This window comes from Periplaneta americana, unplaced genomic scaffold, assembly GCF_040183065.1.
Source record: "Periplaneta americana isolate PAMFEO1 unplaced genomic scaffold, P.americana_PAMFEO1_priV1 scaffold_23, whole genome shotgun sequence".
Lineage (NCBI taxonomy): Eukaryota > Metazoa > Arthropoda > Insecta > Blattodea > Blattidae > Periplaneta > Periplaneta americana.
The window spans coordinates 2,070,740-2,091,993 of NW_027185504.1; the positions used below are offsets into that span (position 1 = coordinate 2,070,740).

General features: G+C 36.9%; 1 pseudogene; it reads right to left on the minus strand.

Moving 5' to 3' along the window:
* Nucleotides 1–21,254, minus strand: part of LOC138693834 (DNA-directed RNA polymerase I subunit RPA1-like) — a 156,673-nt pseudogene that overhangs the window by 78,062 nt on the left and 57,357 nt on the right.

The window sequence follows — 21,254 nt, forward strand, 5'->3', positions numbered from 1 at the left end:
TAGTGCACCACCATGCAGAAATCTCTCACGAGCATGTAACCCTGGCTTATTCAATCAATATGTTGAGAGTGTCACAGTATGTCACCATTGAAGGCCTTGAAAATCCTACAGTAATCGCAGTTATTATCACAGAAGTAAACACTGAAATACTGAAACAATTGTCTTTAGAGACAATTAATATTAGGTACCCTCCACAAAACTGGCTTTATTTATACACCGACGGATTCTTGATCTCCAGAGAACAAGGTGCAGGTGCAGGTGTTACGTGCTGTCTCTTCTCACTTTATAGATCTCTTGGATATGGAACAACAAGTTTTGATGGAGAAATCATTGCAATAAGTGAAAGTCTCAGGAATCTTCTATGCCACATCAATAAATTTAGGAATGCAGTTATATTGTCAGACTCCAAAGCAGCTATTCTATCAATCGTCTCTAAACACACACCTTCATCTCAAACAGCAGAAATAACTAAAATGCTCTCTCAATTATTATCACTCAATAAAAGAATTGTATTCCAATGGATACCATCCCATTGTGGAATCCTGGGAAACGAGAATGCGGATGCTTTAGCAAAGAAGGGCAGCACTGCTACTTACAGACCTGTTACTAAATCTACGTATTACTCTGTGAAGAGATTTATTAAATCTACATACTTAGACTTCAACAAACAAAATTTGATAACTCAATCCCAAGGGAAAAAATGGAACTCTCTTCATCAAAATCCACAGTTAATTCCCGATTTACCACGCAAATCGTCTGTAGCTGCATTTAGATTGTTAGCAGGCCATGACTGTTTGGCCAAACACCTGCATAGAATTGGAATATATCAGTCCCCTAACTGCCCATTGTGCAACTCAAACCAAGAAATGGATTCGGAACACCTCGAAATCTGTGCTTCAGTGGCTGGTCATGATAATATCTTTGAAAAATATTGGAGTGCGAGAGGTCAAATGACTTTATTGTCAAACGCCTGGCATTAGAAAACAACAACAACTTTTTTTTTTTTTTCAGATGACTGAACTTCGAATTTCTTACATCACTGAAGCGAACTCTAAACCCATGTTTCATCTCCCATAACGCTGCTTTCCAAAAAAGGGTTTTCTTCCTCTCAGTAATAATGGTAGAGATTTTGTAGTGATGCAACCTTTCTTTTGCTTTTGTGTTCCACAGTCAGCAATTTCAGAACCCAGCACACGGATACTTCACATAAATTTAAGCCTGAGATTATTTCATGAAGAATGCTCTTTGGAATGTTCATCGTCGCTTCAATTTCACGGACTTCAATTCTTCAAACGTCCCTTAGCAAACCTTCGACAATAGCACACTTGTCCTGGCCTGCCCCTCTGTTGCTCTGGACCATCATTCAGTTTCATTTGATCATCTTGAAATTTGTTGCAAACACACACGTACTTACTTCTTTTCAACATAAAATGTCTTGCCCATAAAAGTCACTAACCTGTGATGATATTATAAATTTGTGTATAGATAGAGAGCAGCTGCTATGGTGAAAAATTTTCAGGGGCAGCAAATTTTTAAATAACAAATCTACGTCTTAAGTTGGAAGGCCACTATTATTCGTTTCTTAATATATGTTGAATTAACGTGATATCTAGACTACAAGAAGACTTTCCAATAGTCGACTATGGAAACGTGTTTTTCGACAATTTTCAGTGCAAATAACACCTATTATTCATTTGTAGCACTATATGAACAGCGTGTAGTTATTCAATTATCTACAAAAATAAAATGTAGATGTGGGAATTTTCAGATAATTTTAAGATAACTGTAATTTGCAGATAATTGTGTTTATAAATGATAGTGGCAACACTGACTACAGCAGATTTCTCTTCAGCTATTCTCTTGTACACTTGGGACAGTGGATAGTTGAACACTCACACCAGGTCACATGCTCTTTACCTTCCCATGTGGGAGAGATCAGACTGCGGCATGTTTACATTTTTCAGCTCTCCACTGCGCCACGTGCACTGCAGCATCCCAGTGCTCAGCAGAGCACACCTCCTCATGACTGAGAAGATAAAAAAATGATTTGCGCACAAACATAACTCAGAACTACCTCAACTCACTAGCTATCATCTCCATAGAGGACAACATTTTGGAGAAAATGAGCTTGTCCAAATTCGTTGATCAGTTTGCTCAGCAGAAGGCAAGGCAAAAGAATTCATAGGGTTTGACACAGAATATGTCTTTCCCCGCAATGGGTATGGGAACCTGTTCCAGTATCCGTGGCGAAACAAAAAATGACAGAATTTAAAATGCTTCCTCTAACAAGACTATCTGCCACAGCCAAATGCTAATGTTATTAGTAGTTAGGCCACGCAGCAATGTAACTTGTGTGATCACAACCAATGTTGCCATCTTCCCTTGTTACGAGCATGAGAGCACAAAAGTTGTGTGTAAAATTAACAGTGCCACACAGTCTATCTCAACACTGAGGGCAGCTACAGATGTGTGCAACCGCTGGTTTGATTTGTAACTGCGAGTTCTGCAATATTAAAGTGATAATAGACATGTGCGATACACTTTGAGGGAACTACAGTGGAAAATTTGTTGTGAACTGGGACTACTTTCAGAATGTTTCCTTATATGAAGTGAAAATATATTGTTGTTCAAATGCCTAGATGTTTGGCAATGAAGCCCTTAGTCCTCTTGCACTCCAATATTTTTGAGGTATAGAATCTTCTTTTAGTATTGCACAACATACAAAAGGGAGAGTGAAGCGAAAATACGTTGCTGCTTTACATTCATTACTTCTGTTATCGTATCTTCCATTAGAAAACCGACACGAAAATAAAACATTCAAACCAACACAACTGAGGTGGATAGAAGCAAAGTGACATTTAAAAAAAAATTATTTACGTGCCTCCAGGGTAAACTAAAGCATTTAAAATTTCGGTGGTAAAGGGATGTCTTTTATCCACATTGCACATTAACATTTAAAATTAAAACTTCACAGAATTTACTAAAGCTTAGTAACTTTTAATCACATTTCTAGAAAATAACGTAAGTGCACTTATACCCCTTTGCTTCTGATGCCTCAATTGTAATTTCTTTCCAAATAATGGGCGACATATTCTGTGTGCTGGCACAACCCTGCCAACACAGTGCAGAATTTTTTTATTTCAACTTTTAATGAGGGTGAAAGTGAAGGGGCAAATATTAAGGAAAATGGGGGCAGGATATTTTTGGGTTCCTACAGGTAACAGAATTGTAAATTCGCCACTAATTGTCACTCTGATTTTATCATTCTGCTTGCTAAATCTGGTAACTTCAAACTTGAAACACTTTTCAGCCATATTTACATGTAAAATTCAGACTAGTGGCTGGAAGACAACATTCGCGTGGTTATTACTCCACTTGCTGGTAAATGCACAGGTAATTTATACCTTTTATATTGAATCAACTTTACAGACTCTTTTCTATGCATGAACAGTGGAGGCCAATGCCAAAAACAATTTTCAATGCTGTACAAATACTGTGTTGGGAACAACTGAATAATACCCATGGCAGACCAATATCGATAGTCGACGCTACTCGCTGGCCACTAGTCACCGGGCCGTACCGAGCCGTATCAAACAAAATATAATCGAAATGGTGGTAGTCAAATTCGCGACGATATTCTTAAACAATTCACTCCATTAGTCAAGTTCAAGGTTTTATGTAGTACAATGGCGGTTTTTTTAATTCATTAAAGGAAAATGAAGATGTAACAAGATCAAAAACTAGGTTATCACAAGGAAATTAACAGGAAAAAAGGTGTGTTTCACGGAATACCATTAAAATGACGGAAAGTAAATTTCCGGTTAATGTTAGCCATAGCGTAAAGTATGTAATTATGACGGCGTATGAAATTATCCACCGCTTTCGTTATAGGCCTATTATTTTTTATCAATATTACGAATCAAAATCTGTCATATTATATAATTTTAACTACTACATGGACGAATGAAATCAAGCAAAGCTAGCCTAACCTAACCTAACCAAAGCTAACTTAACCTAAGATAAGCTAAGCTAACCTAACCTAACCAAAGCTAACCTAACCTAACCAAAGCTAACCTAACCTAAGCTAAGCTAACCTAACCAAAGCTAAGCTAACCTAACCAAAGCTAAGCTAACCAAAGCTAACCTAACCTAACCTTCGTAAATGCAAGGTCTGTAACCGGAGCAAGAAGGGATCTCAATCATTTAATCTGCAATGTACACGTAAAAATAAATTCAAGTAAGGATCACGCTCCCACTGCATGAGAGGTCCGCGCATGCGCTGCAGAAAAACTGTTTGTCCCGAGCCTCTCATCTAAGACACTCGTCATAATTTACTCGCAATATTTACGCAAATACACATTATCGCTAACAGTGGTGCTATCTCTCAATAATGTTCAGAACAAAGGAGGTAGACAGAGAGAGAGAAAAAAAGAAATATAGCACAAAACTGTTTTGTCTCGAGACTCTCATCTAAGACACGTAATAAGTCACGTAATCTACTTGCAATATATTTGCGCAAACACACTTTGTAGCTAACACTGGTGCTATCTCTCAGTAATGTTCAGAACGAAGGAGGCAGAGAGAGAGAGAAAAAAATTTTCTCCCGCCAACTAAGCCACACACCAACGTCATGTTCTTATGTTGGTGACATTGTGTATTTACTTAAATTTGGTGGTAAACGTAACGGCACGGTTCAAAGCGACCGTGGTAATTCTCCAGTATAGCGCTGTATTGTAGACTGGGTACTGCACTTACTCAGACAAGAAAAAAATACATAAATAATATTCCTGTGGAGTAACAGTTAGCCTTCTTGGCCATGAAACGAGCGGGCCTGGGTTCAAATTCTGGTTGGGACAAGTTACCTGGTTCGGATTTTTTTCCGAGGTTTTTCCTCAATCACTCGAAGCCCAACTGCTGGGTAACTTTCGACGTTGAACCTCGGACTCATTTCGCCTTCATTAGTATAATTTCACTAATCATCTTAATAGTTTACAGGTCGACAAGGAGGACATGGCGGATGTGATTCCAGGATCTGCCTATAGGAGGCATCTGTCTGCGGGAGCTGCACATATCCAGTGAAGCTACAGGGACTTGTAAGCGGACTGTGGGCAACCGGGGTAGTGTAGCACCCCTGGATAGATGGCGCCTTGGTAAGTTGTGGAATCGACTGCTACATGTTCCTCTGGTTAAGGATGCAGCAGATTCAAGCACATGAATTGCGAAACAGACGCCATCGATCTGAGGAGACCGCAGGATAACATCACAGGAAGGCGGAGGATCAGTCTCCAGTCAGGACTGGATGCTGTGGATGAATCGATATGATGAACCATGCAGTGAATCACACGTTTGAAAAGCGATCCTTAATGGATTCAACAATCATTCCAACATAAGGAGGTTGCACAATAAGCCCAAGGCTGCGGTGCTTGTCTGCAGGCCCTCTTTCGAGAAAAAAAAAAGTAATATTCCTAGCATATGAAAACATCATTCTGCCAATGATATGAAAAATCGGAGCAAGGTTCATAATTCAAAATAACACAGCACAATTCTATCTACACTGACTGGCCAAAAAAGTGGATCACTTAATTTTTTTAAGAACTACAATTTTATAGCTTATGCTTTATTTTTACTGCATCCTGAAAAAGGCATATTGTAAATTGAAGTAAATATGTATCCTGTGCACTTCAATTCCATCATCAAAATGTTTTTGTTATTTATTTTTAAGTTCGAAAGTGTTGTAATTTATGCAAAATTTCAAATAATGCATTTCATTAAGTTAGAGGCAATGGCTCACATTATAACATATGGTTATGTCACTGTGCGTGCACCTTGTGTGTTACAAGCTCTAGTGGTGATGACGTTCTCCATTCATAATGCGATGCTGACCACATTTCCTGATGGTTGAAAGCCCACTTCTCCAACAATGCTGCCTACGTTTCGTTCAGGGTGTGGAAGCTGCAACGTCGGACACTTTGGTCGAGCTTATCCCACAAGTGTTCAATAGGATCTAAGTCTTGATTGCGTGCTGACCAGTCCAGAGTTGGTATCCTGATGTCACATAGTGAGGAGCATGGGAGTGGACACTGTCATGCATAAGAACGAAATTTTCGCCAGCGAAGAGAACAAAGGGGATTACATGGTCTATTAACACATCCATGAGCATTCAGAGTGCCTCCAACGATGAAAACAAGCTCTACTTGGGCCTCAAACTGATATTGCCCCATACCATGATTGAGCCACATACAAGCGTCGTTCTTTCGGGGAAGTTGCAAGGTGAATATCACTTCCCACACTTCCTCCATATTCTCTCTTTATCATCAGCTGACCAGAAGCAAAATCGCGATTCATTCATGAACAGAATCATTGACCACTGGTTCATAGTCTAGTTCCAGTAAACAGTAATCATGCTGCCTGGTGTTGGAGGGGGCTGTGGAGAAATTGCTGCTCTTCTTGAGCAGCATAGTAAAGCACTGAATAGAGTTAGCTCATTTTTATATTTTAATCTCACTTTTAGTCTCATATCATTACATCGTTCATAATATTGTTCACATGTGATGACTTGCAAAAAAAAAAAAAATATCCATGATAGTATAAGTATATTTTAAATGTTGACATTTGGGGTATCCACAATTGAACATTATAAAACTATGCAAATCAAACTTTCAGATAAGCTCCCTGCATAATATATACGTCACTGTGTACGTTAACAGAAAACCACAATTCCAAGTCACACAGAGTTTGTGTGCACTCGATGTGGGTCTCTGGCATTTTGTCAGCCCACGCGAGTTGTGTGGATATAAAGGGAAAAGTTGAGACGATGTCGGGTGGAGTTCCCGGGTAGCTCAGTTGGCAGAGCGCTTCTAAGTTCAACCAGAGGTCCCGGGATCGATACCCGGCCCCGGAACAATTTTTCTCTTGAAATTATTCATTATAAAACTAATTCATATAATTTTTAATAGGTTTTATCCCCATATGATAGTAAACATGTATTGTATGTGTAGATTGTGTAGATAACACTGAGAGTATTGATATTGTAAAATGACAGATTGTATTTGATGATGTTGACATGCTCAGCGAAAACGTTCATACATCACACAACTTATTATGTAAAGGTTAACACCTAACAAAATATATAAAGTAGTAAAGTCAACGACTGAAAAAATAAATTTCTGACATAGCTCTTCTTGAGGTCAAATTGGCTTCCCGGAGTCTTTGTCTAACATTATTCTCAATCACAATGACGATGATTTCTGGCCTAGACCACAGTCGTGCGGAGATGTCGCAAGACACAGAGAATCAGTAACTGTTATCCCTGGTGGACGTAAACCTACTACAGCCTGATTCCAGCCTCAGTGCCCAGTTCACAGAATCGCCACAGGGCACGTTGAAAGACACACCGATGGCATTAGCTTCAAAACGAATGATTCATCTACCCACAACCAAAGCAACAGATCCAGCAAAATCTTTTCGAATAAGAGGCATCTTAACTTATCAAATTCGAAACAGTAACTAAAGAAAAATATTGACTTATGACAGAAAATGTGCCTGACACACAATGATAATTCATCAATAGGGGTTACTGCACCAATGTTTTATTGCTGGTCTGTGTTGTAAAACCATGAAGCACCAGTCTGGTAGAAAGTGGCTCATACCGAGACATCTTATCATCACATTCATTTCCAAAAATGTTGAATGCATCTTTTCTTACTCATAAAACATATTCAATTTAATAATGCTCTCTCTAAATTGGTGGTTTACTGACGATGAATCGGTTTTTACAAAGTGATCCACTTTTTTTGCCAGTCAGTGTATAAAACAGTGGACACTCAATCTGTAATACAACAGACTTCAAATAATGTTGTATCCAGTTCCTGAAATCGAAATGAGAAACAACATTCAGCCCTATTAATAAAATATCAGACAAGTGTTCAGTCCTTCACAGCACAAGTTTACTCATTTTAGCCTCAGATTGGAGTTGGAGAAATGTTGTAAGACTTACACATTCTGATAATTCGGCTTACCTCGAACATGCAGTGAATCAAACTGTACGGAGTGGCACCATAATGAGCTTTGTCCAGAACCCCACATAAAAGCTCACCATCTCGAATTATGACCTCTGCTTCTGACATTGTTTTCGGGTCAGTAAATGGGGTTCCTCCAGCTTTCCATGATCGAGGTCTCTTAACTGCCCATGCCTATCATGAAACGAAAGTACAAAGATAATCTTTAATGGGGGAAATCTAATTACTCATATATGAAGCAATTTGTTTCTAATATCTTAAAAAACACCCTCTGATTTAGGTCCTATCTGGTATGTACTTCTATTATCAGGCAGTACATCTCACGTGACGATATGTGTCAGAGAAAGAACAATTTATTTATATGAATCTGAAGTCTGATTAGTGTAATATGTATCTAGTCAGTGATGTATGCAATGGAAGGGAAAAGGAACTGACCACCCTACCCCATTATCTCCTGGCTTAGTTACCTCATGAGTGATTTACAATTCATGTTGGGAATAGTCAGCTAAGCCTCTTGTTAATAACATATATCAACATATGATTGATTATTTATTCCGTCTTATGGCTTAAGCATTCAATCAAATCCTTATAGTTTGGAGCCAATGGTACAGTAACCGATTACATATTTCTCTTATATGAATTTCATATTCTCGTGATTATGTTTTTAAACCCGCGTTTTTTTTTTTCGGAGGCCTTGATCTCAATTTTTTTATTCTAGTGTATGAGAATATGGTAAGTTCTCTCATGAGTGATGTTTTATTGGTGTCACTTGTGAGGTTCAAACCTGTCTTTGAGCAGTTGACTAAACAATAACATCTTAAAAACTCGTATACAAACTATTTATTTTTTTTACTTCTGTATTTTATGACTTAAAATTACTGTTCGTGCAATATAAACATTTAAATAATTTATTAAACATGGTCTACGTTTCAAAATTACATCAGCAGGAAGTTATATCTGCTCGCATAATTTGGGTCCCTGCATACTTTGCGCACCTTAATTTTTTACAGATTATTTTGTTTTTGCTCTATACTGATATCAAGTACGGTATGAGTTTTACTTTGTGTAAACATCGATTTTACTGTTTTTAATAGGTAGTTTGCCAGTTGCATCAAGGGTGCATCAATCAATTACCAATTGATTATCTACAGTGATCTAATTAATTATAGACTATTGAATTGATCATAGTTCATACATTACATTCACTATAATTACAATTAATTTAATTATTGCTATACCAAGATTATGAAAACTTCTTATTGTTACAAAATTGAAATGACAGAACTTACCATATTCTCATACACTAGAATAAAAAAATTGAGATCAAGGCCTCCGAAAAAAAAAACGCGGATTTAAAAACATAATCAAGAGAAATATGTAATCAGTGGTTTACTAGTTACCGTACCATTGGCTCCAAACTATATGGATTTGATTACGCCTGAGTTTAGTGGATTTATAGGCAAGATGGAGAGTATAATTATAGCGCATGAATAAAGGCGAATTTCTTTGCCCAGACTCGCTGGTACTACATTTAAACTCTTGGTAACAGATAACATGTCGCATTGGAGAGCACTCTGCTAGAAAATGGGAACATATGAATTCATAATATTGTTGTGTAACGATTCTCTCGAACATACTACTTCGAGATCCTCAATTGAAAAAAAGTCAATGATATATAAACCAATAACCATGAGAGAAGTATTGCCTATCAAAGTCGTTTTCATAACAAAGACGCTATCAAGGAAACCGTAAGTACAGACTTCACAGAATGTACAAGAGACCTCAGCATGCGGAACTGGTAAGGTAATTTGACATACAAAACAAGCCAGGGGATTCGAAAAGTAATGGCAACACTACATTTATTTAGGTTTTTTTGACATTACACACTTCAAATACAGTCCCCTGCAGGGGCGAATGCTAGTCACGAAAGTTAGGCTTGCTCTTTTATTCATAGAGGAAGATCGAAGGATATAATAATTCATAATTAATAAAAATAATCAGACCGACATAAATAATTCACTGGTCAACAGCAAAATTGCGACATGAGTGGTATGTACAATTTTTTATTAATTTGGCATCCCTTATGACGAAACTGTTACTGAAAGTTGCCAGTTGCTTCGTATTTTTATAGTATGGCATATACTTATGACAGGAAGTTGTAACTAGATAAGAATATAGAGGAATATAGGGGATGAATAAACTCACTTAGAAGGACGAGCTGGGTTTATCTTAGGTTTGTTATTGTGAGGAAGGGACTAAGATAAACATACAAAACAAGAATTCATTTACAGTAGATCTCCTCAGTGCCTGAGAAGTGTTTCGGAGTGCAGATGTGATTTAGTGACAGATAAAACTCAAGTAAAAACTTCGTCTTAAAACGCTACAAAGAAATTTGTGACATAGTGTAAAATTAATTTACAATAGTAAATAGTAAATAATTAATAGTGATAAAATAAATTGTTGTTAACAATGCCACGTAAGTGCATAAATGATTCTAACAGTTTTTGTTACATTTGCGGCGAAGTGGTGTTTGCTGTGCATCGGAGAAATATCACTCCTGTTATAAAAACAGCTTACAATCTTTATTTCGGTGAATTCTGCAAATTAGGAGACCAAAATAAGAGTTGGGCTCCACATATCTGCTGTAAGACTTGCTACACGAATCTTCTGGATTGGTTGAATCACAGGCAACCTTCGATGCCTTTTGCCATTCCAGTTATTTGGTTGGAGCCAAGAAATCACACTGACAACTGTCTATTTTGTATGGTACCACCACTCCGAGGAATGACGAATTATAAAAAGAAGACCATTGTATATCCCAACATACATTCTGCTATTCGTCCTGTACCCCATAGTGATGAGCTACCTGTTCCTACACCCCCTAAATCATATTCCATAGATTCGGAAGAAGAGCCTTGTGATCCAGAACCATCCACATCTACAGATCCTGACTTTGCACCTGATGTTAAATCTGAACATCACAAAATTAGCCAAAATGAACTAAACGATTTAGTGAGAGACCTGGAACTTTCTAAAGCCAAGGCAGAGCTGTTAGCCTCCAGATTCCAACAATGGAACTATCTTGCCGAAAATGTGAAAGTGACATTTTTTCGTGACCGTCAGAAACATCTTGAGAAATATTTTTCTGTGGAAGGCGATTTAGTGTTTTGTAGTGATGTTAGTGGCTTATTGAGTGCTCTGAACATTAATCACATTTCTGATCAGTGGCGGTTGTTTATAGATGCCTCAAAATTAAGTCTCAAAGCTGGCAATACTCCATAATGGCAATCAGTTGCCGTCAATTACTATTGGTTATTCAGTGCATATGAAGGAATCATATGACAGCCTGAAACTCCTTCTTGAATCAATTCATTATAACACTTATCACTGGAAAATATGTGCAGACTTCAAAGTAATTGCAATATTAAATGGACTCCAACTAGGCTACACTAAACACTGTTGTTTCATATGCGAATGGAATAGTAGAGATAGAGCTTCTCATTTCATTAAAAAGGAATGGCCTTTACGTCAAGCTATGGAAACTGGAAAAATGAATATTAAACATGAACCTCTGGTGGAATCTGAGAACATTTTAATTCCTCCACTACATATAAAACTTGGTCTCATCAAAAACTTTGCTAAAAAGTTGGACCGAAATGGACCGGCATTCAAATACCTAGTTTCAAAATTTACTAAAATGAGTGAGGCCAAGTTAAAGGAAGGAGTTTTTGTTGGCCCACAGGTTCGTCAACTTCACCAACATGAGATATTTGAATACCTTTTAAATGATGTTGAGAAGTCGTAAATAATTTTTTGGGAAACAAACGAGCTGAAAACTATGAGGACCTTGTTACGAATTTGCTGTCTTCTTATCACAAAATGGGATGCAACATGTCCCTTAAATTACACTTTTTACACTCCCATCTGAAAGTTGTGGGGAAGTAAGCGATGAGCATGGGGGAAGTTTCCACCAACAAATATCATTAATGGAAAAACGTTACCAGGGAAAGTGGAGTGCAAGAATGCTTGCTGACTACTGCTGGACAGTCATCAGGGATGCTCCTCAACTCTTCTACAAGAGGGAAGCAAAGAGAAGCACATTTAGAAAAGGTAAGCGATGTTTTACAAGACATCAGACAGATTTTCATAGAAAAAATGACTATCGAATTTTTCTTAATATTAATCTGAAACCAGAGCCAACCTAGCATTTTTGTTGTCATATTCGTGTTCAGCATAGTGTGATCCTTTAGAAAAGTGAGGTTTCATTCATGTCGCAAACAAAAAGTCAAAATTTGTTGTCCAGTGTAATTTATTTTATAATTATGAAATCATTATGAGTCATGGATCATATTCGCTTATGAGATGTAGAAGTTCAATATGATATAACAAACATGGCCAACAAAACAGTTTCTTTAGTTTTTTTTCGACCCTGCCAACCAATGCACATTGTTGTATTGAGCTGCACTGAACGAGCGCACATATTCTCTATAATGTCTGTCTTCTCTTGAATAGTCCTTCGGGAAAATGGATTTAATAATAAGGTTTCAATAACACACAATTCCGAACTCTTTGCAATACTTCAAATTAATGTTTAAGAATTAATAATACATGCAGCAGCTAACACATGCACTCCGCTCATACAATTACATTGCACAGCACATTCCCGCTGTCAATACTGCTCTGTGCAACGTTAAATAGTCGTTGGTGTAGCTCTCGGATCAGAGCTTCAAACAACACATAACAGAAGCATGTGCGCCTAGGACGGACCAAGGAGGAAGGACTTGCGCGCGCATCATATTCTCGCTATTTCCACGTCTTTCCTGTAGCTCCAAGAAACGAGCAAGCGTTGCGATACTTGTGGTGTGCAACCTGCGGATGGTATTACGCCTATACAGTATTCCAAAAATCAAAATAAATTTTAATGTAAGTAATCCCATTTTGAGAAATACACATTCTACGAAAATATTGGGCTTGCACAGCAAGCATAGCATGCCCTGAGAAATCGCCCCTGGTCCCCTGCCATGTTGCCAAATCTTTGAAAGAGGATGGATTTCATCTGCAGCATCATTTTGTGGAGCTCTCTCTCACTGATCGATCTAAAGCTCTTCGGATGTCAACTGTTGATTGAACGCGAATGCCTCACTTCCACCCAACTTGCAATAGTGCAGTGTGGTTGGACTACTCTCCCACAAGCTTCTTGTAATGCCATAAAGCGCTGAGTTGCATTTTTCCCTCTTGCAACTTATATTTTTATGATACATCTTTGTTCATACCTACTGAACATTTTAGGGCGGTATTACTTAATACAAATCAGAAACAGTCCCTGTATTCACAAAATATGGTTACTTACAGACTTTTAATATTTCACATTTATATAACAATCGCTCCTCTATTATGCACTAAAAATTCTGATGCTCACTGCTAGGAGTGCTGATTTACAGTATTGTTGCCATTACTCATTGAATGTCCTAGTATATTTCTTTCATGTATATCTATAATATAAAACTACTTCAATTATTTTACACTTTAGATTTAAATAATGTACATATATCGGTGGCGTGGTGTGAATATTATTACATGGGTATTACTGGTGGACATTAATCAATACAATTTAACCCCTAAGTACGATATTACTATAACTTTATTTAGTTACTGTGACATCATAGATTACTTGTATTGAAGTTCGATTCGACGATTTTTCTGTAAGAAGAGATCTATGATAGGATCATTCAACATTGGCCCTTTCTTCGTGTTCAAGAAAAGAGATATTTCTACTGACATCAAGTATAGCCCATAGTCTATTCTTCCCTTAGGTATTTCATTGGTAAGCATCTATGTACATGCAGCAGAGCACATGCCGAATCTCCTGCAGGATGGCGGTATCAACAATTAGAACAGAAGATCAATGTAAATGAAGACTGGCCTGCTGCTGTAATGTATGAAAATTTAAAATCATGAATTCACGAAGCTGATAAGAAGCCTCTGGAGCAGGGAGTGAGAAGTAAAATAAATCTAATTGGATGACATGGAAAATTCTAGAGGCAACAGAAACGTAACAATGAACCTGTAACTCAAAATGTGGAGCTGATCTGGGCTGTTGCAGGAAGTGTATTAATTACTAAGGAATGGTAAAAACAGGAAAATTATGTTACAAGACAGAACATACTGTGGGATTTGGAAAATCAAGACATGCCTGGAAAACAGTTACAAGAATCTGTGTCCCCAAGTCCTAACACCGAAAAGCAGAATTAAATAGGAAACCATTGCTCAGTGATCCAAAAAGACGAAAAAACCGGCAAAAATCAGAGAGGCAAAATTATTTACAAAAATCACTTCAAAACGATTTTTTAGAAAGAAGTGAAGAGTATTGCATGTTTTATAACCAATATAAACCATTTCATACTAGACTACAAGTCCTGTAAATTATAGGCTAGTACCACATTTTATTAATTTCATATTATTATCTATATATTAGTATACATTATTTTCATATTGCATGTTGCAATCCATTAACATACAGAGATTGCTTTTGGGTGGCTTAAACATTCCTTGCTATTTGAATAGATCAGTTTTCTCCGCTTCTGCATTTTCTTCTTCCTCATCGTCCTCCTCTGAAGATGGAAGTTCTGTTGCTATTCTAGGAGATTCTGGTGCATTCATAAGATTAACGACATCAGTAGAGAGTGATCCCATAATTTTCCTTGGAAAATGTCTGACAGAAGACATAAGGGGTCGGATGTTAGCAGAAGCCTTCGAAAAATATTCTGATTTGTAGCAGTTCTGGAAATTTTTCTGAAGTGATGTTCTTTGTGTGATTTTATATTTTTGTTTGTTGCGTCTTGAGCTTCATTTATCATCTGATCAATTGGAAGAAGGGCAGCAGAAATGGCCGCTGATCCATGTACAAGCACCTTGTGCAATGATGCTGGCATGTAGTACCAGGGGTACTTCACTACAAAAATACGCGCAGTTTGTACGGCACATTCTTCATAATCTCCCTCATTGATATCACAGCCACATGGCAGGTTCTAAAATTTGTGGAAAATCTTTCAATTGGGCACACAACAACCTGTGCAGCTCGATCTACACCGAGCTGTGTTCCCTCGTGACCCCAGACTTCAGGTTGGTCCACAAGTAAGCCTAGTTCAACTCTTAATCCAACCTTTATGTGGGTTTTTCCCGTTTTCTACATTATTTTTGTCTCCTTGCCATCTTATTTGCCACTTCCTAACATCAAGACGACAAATTAAGAATAGATTACATTTAAAAAGTCTAATCCGCGCATGAAGTGTAGGTAGGCCGAATTACAGCAGATTGGCAGTTTTTCTTTTCATTTCCACCTACTTTTCCTAGTTATTCATTTGTCAAGGGTTGGCTCCACAGATGTAACCTGATTCTGTCAAAGAGGTATCGCTTATAGCACTGCAGGCCTTAACACTGATCATCGTCATAACAAGAATGTGTCTGAAGGTACAGTCACACGTTGCTGCTTTTGTAGAGGTGCAGTACAAAAAACTGCGCAATTCTCATACTGCGATGTGTGAACAACGGTGCAATCCGAAGAGTAGCGGCTGCCAAACCTACTGCTCGTTACTTTTTCATGCTGCACGCAGCTTAAAAGTAGCGACGTGTGAACAGGGTTCTCAGGGTTACAGCCGCAGCATTTTTGATATCGGTTTTGTTGAAACTTTTGCAGCAGTTGCGACCAGTGTTGCCACCCAAATGTGCCAATGGTACTTTTATTGTTTGGATATATTTTAATGTTAGATGTGATGAAAATAAATGATTTGTAACAGTTAGTAAATGTACAACACAGTCAGAGTATATTTGCTGATGATATAATTAATTTTTTTCTTATTTTTCATAACGTAGTTTCAAACAAGAGGGTTGCCAACATTGATTATGTGAATATGTTGGTTCTCATTTAAGTATATAGGCGTTTTTTAATAGCTTTATAGTAAAAATAATGCCAATTTCTGAATACTAGTTAGGACAGAAAAGCAAATAATAGATAAGTAAGCTATCGCATGAGTTTCATAATCCAAAACTCTAATGTGAACATACTCACAAAATGTATATTGAAAAGTCAACATGGATATGGAAAGCTGCAGCTAGACTGTGGCTGAAAAATTAGCGCCTTGTGTGTGAACAGACTCGCAACCTTCAGTTGCAACTTTTGCAGTATTCGGATTGCACAGCACAAGAAGTAGAGTGCAGCGCGCTACTTCTGGCTTACGTGTGAACACGACACACAACTTTTGCAGCTGCAGTACAAAAGTTGCACAGCAAAAGTAGTGACGTGTGACTGTGCCTTAATATGGAGCTCTTGCCCTGTATTTTTAGTAACTATTGTTGACTATAGTGTAGATATCTGGTTTTCTACCTAGGCCATTTCTTCTTCTAATGACAAATCAGTTGTTTCCTTTTTCTACTGCCATTCGATTATCCCCTTATTGTCTACCTGGTGCCACCATCATTATTTTAGTACAAGTTCTTCTTTCTTCCTCGATCGCTTATTGACGTCATCCTTGCTTGCCGCTGCAGCTGTGCTGGTCGCTGGCCTCTCTTCCTGGTCGCTGTAATTCACGGACTGTTTCATTCCATTGCTTGCTATTCTTTCCTGTGTGATGACCTCTCCATCTTCTAATTTTCCAAATAGTTCTCCCTTCGTATATTTTACTGCAATGCTCCTTATCTCCTCTTTCAGGTCTCTTTCTTTTATTTCATCAACATTTGTCCCTATCTCTGCATGGTTAAAATTTTCCAAACAGAATTCCACACTAAACATCTTCCTATTTATCTTTAAGTTATATGCTATCTTGTATTTTAGTTTTTTGAATGAAGCTGCAATTCTGTGTGTTAGTATTGTGAAGCATATTAAAACAATATGAAATCTACAAACACACAATAGCACATCCACAACATATACTTAATACACAATTACAATTCAACAAACACACATTATTTGATCTAATAACACACAAAATACAAACAACCCCCATCGTCATACGAACCACAAACGACAGTGAACACTAAAAAGCAAGACCAGCTAAAGTCTCAGACATGACAGTACCACAGTCTACTAAATACAGTCGCGAAGCTTGAGGTGATTTTTTGCAAATCTCGCGATAAAGCGCTCCAAGCGGTTAGCAACTAGAAACAATAGACTGTCCACGGTCAACTTTGGATTTAGAGTGGACTGAGTCGTATTTCCATCGAGTGCTAGGTCGTTGCGTATTTCGCATTGATGCTCCTGAAGAAAAATCCTAACATCTATTTCTTATTTTACTTCTGGATGCAAAAAGTGGTTAATAAACAGCAGGAGGGAAGATCTAATGACAAAGAATGATGCATATCTTTATAATAATATAAAGTTTTGCTCTCTTCATTTCGAAAACACACAATTTATGAATGAAAACAAAAATAAATTAATCTGGAATGCTGTTCCAACTTTATTTGATGTTTCAAATAAACCTGCAGCTGAGAAACAAAAGCTTTGCACTAATTCTACGTCTGTATCAGCTGATTCCTTGAATAATTCTGTGGTGTTTGGGTAAAGGGAGATAAGTCATAAAAATGAGTTCGGAGATAAATGAAAATTAAACTTGGAACCCTTATTACAAAAATTTTTCTACACAAATAAAACACATCAACTGCTAGTATTCTTTGATTTTTGCACACTCACTTGTGTAATTTAACTTGTGTGTTCATCTGGGCAAACAAAAGTTCACCTGGACAAAAAAATAACTTATACTCCTTTACCCGAACACCACAGAATTGTACATTTTCAGAAAACTTAGGCCTATTTTTTTTTTTTCAAAGGATATGTTTTTAATTATAGCTGTTAATTTTGTTGTTATTTTTATTTATTACTTTACTAGAGACGTAGAAAAAGTAAGTCTGTTACAATAAAATTTATTGATCACGTTTTATTTCCAATTCTGGTGTGATTATTATTGCTTAACCTCATCCCACTTTGTTAACTACGTAAGCCTACACTACAAGTACCGGTAGACGTAAGTTACTCCATTAATTCATATTTCCATTATTATTGTTGTAAAGGGAAATGCAAATTAATATTTATTGGTTTCATAGTTCATTATCGCTATAATCTTGAATGAGTGAAGTGATTATAGTAAATTTCAGTTCGTTTTGCACAAACAAAAATAATATTAACTTATTTCTTGTAAGTATCTTCGAGTTTATGGTGGAATTTAATCTACTTCATTAAAATAATAAATTAACTTTATCCATTTAATATTTCAATAATGGAAAGAAGGTGTTAATTTTTCCAAAAGAACACGACAACGAAAGTGTAACATTTTGTCATCTGCTATACTAAAAGCCAGGTTATGATCCGACTAAACCAGAAGCAACGTTCTGTTGCTCTCTTTCTGAGCTCTGTTGCCACATAGTGGCGTGAGATTCAAAGCTTGTTCAGCATTTATCACCGATATGTTTAAAATAACTACTGTATATAGTTCTCGATAACACTATCTACAATATTAGTAATTAAAATTACTGTTTTTAAGAAAGCACGAGCTAATGACGCTGGTACGAAATGCGACTCGTAATGCACGTGGTACTGCAAATGAACTGGCTACACTGTCTCCGTGATTTCATTGCCAGATTTTCGTTAGCAGACGACATTTTCACGCGAGGTCCAATGAAAAGCTCCGTTCTCGTTTTCCCCTCCACCCCCCATACTCAACGTGCCATCACTGCACAGGCTACCCCTCTAACCCGCACTTTCCTCTCGCCCTGCCAACTACTTCCTGTTTCGTCGGTTCATAACCTGGCTTTTAGTATAGGAGAGATCTGTGATGATGAGGCGATAGTAGCGATCCTAGTGGTGGGCAACTATGCATGTTTGCATTTTTACTACATATTGAGCTTCGCGGCTGTATATAGTAGACTGTGACAGTACCATCTGTCAATAAGATATATTATTAAAGTTTTAAGTTTTAATAAAGTTTTATATTTTATAATAAGTGTTAAAGTGAACATCAGAGACAAGCAAAAACTATATCCGATGGAAATGGATGGATTGCAAAGGAATTGCCTAGTTTCTGCATTACAATGAATTTGAAATTATGTAATGAGAGAAAAAATGAGCCAAAGAGAATCAGTAGCTGAATGATTGGGAGGTAAAGCTCTGCAGTAGTATCAAAGGATGCCAGAACGCAGATCTTGTCTTGGTCACAGCAAGGATGCAGGAAAGGCAAAGACCTGCATCAGCTGAAGAGAAGGAATTGCCAAGGCAATACGGGAATGTAATCTTGATGAGGCCAATGGAGTGACAGAAGCCTGTGATGTCAAGCAATAAAAGGCAAACAGGGGCAAGTACAGTAACCACTAGAACATGATGGTGCACTGAGCACTTACAATGGACAGTACATGTACCTGGTCTGAGACTTTTGATGAGGAAGTGAGAGTCAGTGGGTGCTGCCCCTTAGGCACGTTGTTTATAATTATTGTAGAAATTATTTGTTTCCCAGACCAAAGAGAGCTGGTTTCAATATGGCTGGTGACAACAGCTTGATCTCGCCCTTCTGATGCCCCAGTCCCTGGAAGACAAGCTGCTGGTACTCTTCTCTGCAACACAGATTCAATGTTTGTATGTAATGTACATTCCGCCTGCTAGTCTGTAGGCTACAATGGTATTAATGTTGAACTTCTGAAATACATAACATCAAAAATAAATACAATAAAACTTGTTCAAAGTGGGGGGAGGGAGGGGGGGAATTATTTTCCGCATTATACAAAATTTAAACACGTAACTATCTACAGACGTGGACAAATTATTAGCAAAATTGAAGATTTTTATTATATATTTTTACAAAATATGATTCTTCAATTTAGACTACAGTTGACATTTTTGCGTATTTCCAAATTATTAGCAAAATTGAAGATTTGTATTGTATAGCTTTAGAAAATTTGACTCTTCAATTTGGACTACATTTGATATTTTTGCATATTTACAAATTATTAGCAAAACTGAAGGTTTTTATTATATATTTTTACAAAATTCGACTCGTCAGTTTGGAATACAATTGACATTTGGGATATTTCCAAATTATTAGCAAAACTGAAGATTTTTATTTTATAGTTTTACAAAATTTGTCTCTTCAATTTAGACTGTAGTTGAAATTTTTGCTAATTTACAAATTATTAACAAAATTGAAGATTTTTATTATATATTTTTACAAAATTTAACTCTTCAATTTAAACTACAGTTGACATTTTTGCGTATTTTGTCTATTGTAATAATAGAAATATGCAAAATTGTCAACTGTAGTCTAAATTGAAAAGTCAAATTTTGTAAACAGAATTATCATAAAAATCGTCAATTTTGTTAATAATTTGTCCACGTCTGTATTGTATCTCAAGGAGTCACGCCAGACAACACTCTAGCAGTAAGTTTAACTGTTCTTAGGTTTACATTTAATCTTTTGTGAAAATTACAACTGCCAAGCACTAATTTATATTACATGAACATTTTATCAATATGAGAATTAAACAGTATTCCACCATTAGCAAGAGAAATTGTGCATTGTAGAATGAAAGAAATTAGACCTTTACGAATATAGATTAAAAAATGAAAACGATGACATTTTAAGGAAGCAAAACTCCATGTAAGATAGAAAATAACATTACAGAGCATGCATCAAATGTTCATCATCTGGTTTTTAATATATCACAACACCTCAAACAAGATGTTAATATGGAATTAATTATACATCAAAGAATATGTGGAACATATGAAGAATATATAAACACATTTTGAAAAGCACAAATGAGAATGTTATACCTATGCTGACTTGTGTGAGCTGCAACAAACACAAAGAAAGGAAAAAGCTAATTAGGTGATAGAATAGGCCTATAACGCTTTTATATATACAAAACAAACAGAATTGCGTATTTTCCATTTACTTGAGTGTATATAAACAAACAGAAACAAGACTGGTACACACATATTTTAAAAATGTCAACCGAGAGATACACCAAAATATTACTAGATTTCAAACTCATATGATACTGGCACCTTCTGACCACATGGAAATTGAATTCTGTTGAAATAGGATACAGGCTTAAACCTCTCTGAAGGAAGAAACAGGCTTAAAGCTATGAATTATATGCACTGATAACATCCTAGTCAAAGTAAGTTCAGGACAATTTGGCATCTTGAACAGTGGCAAAGCATGCATGCACCATGCAATTGTTTTAATTTCTCTC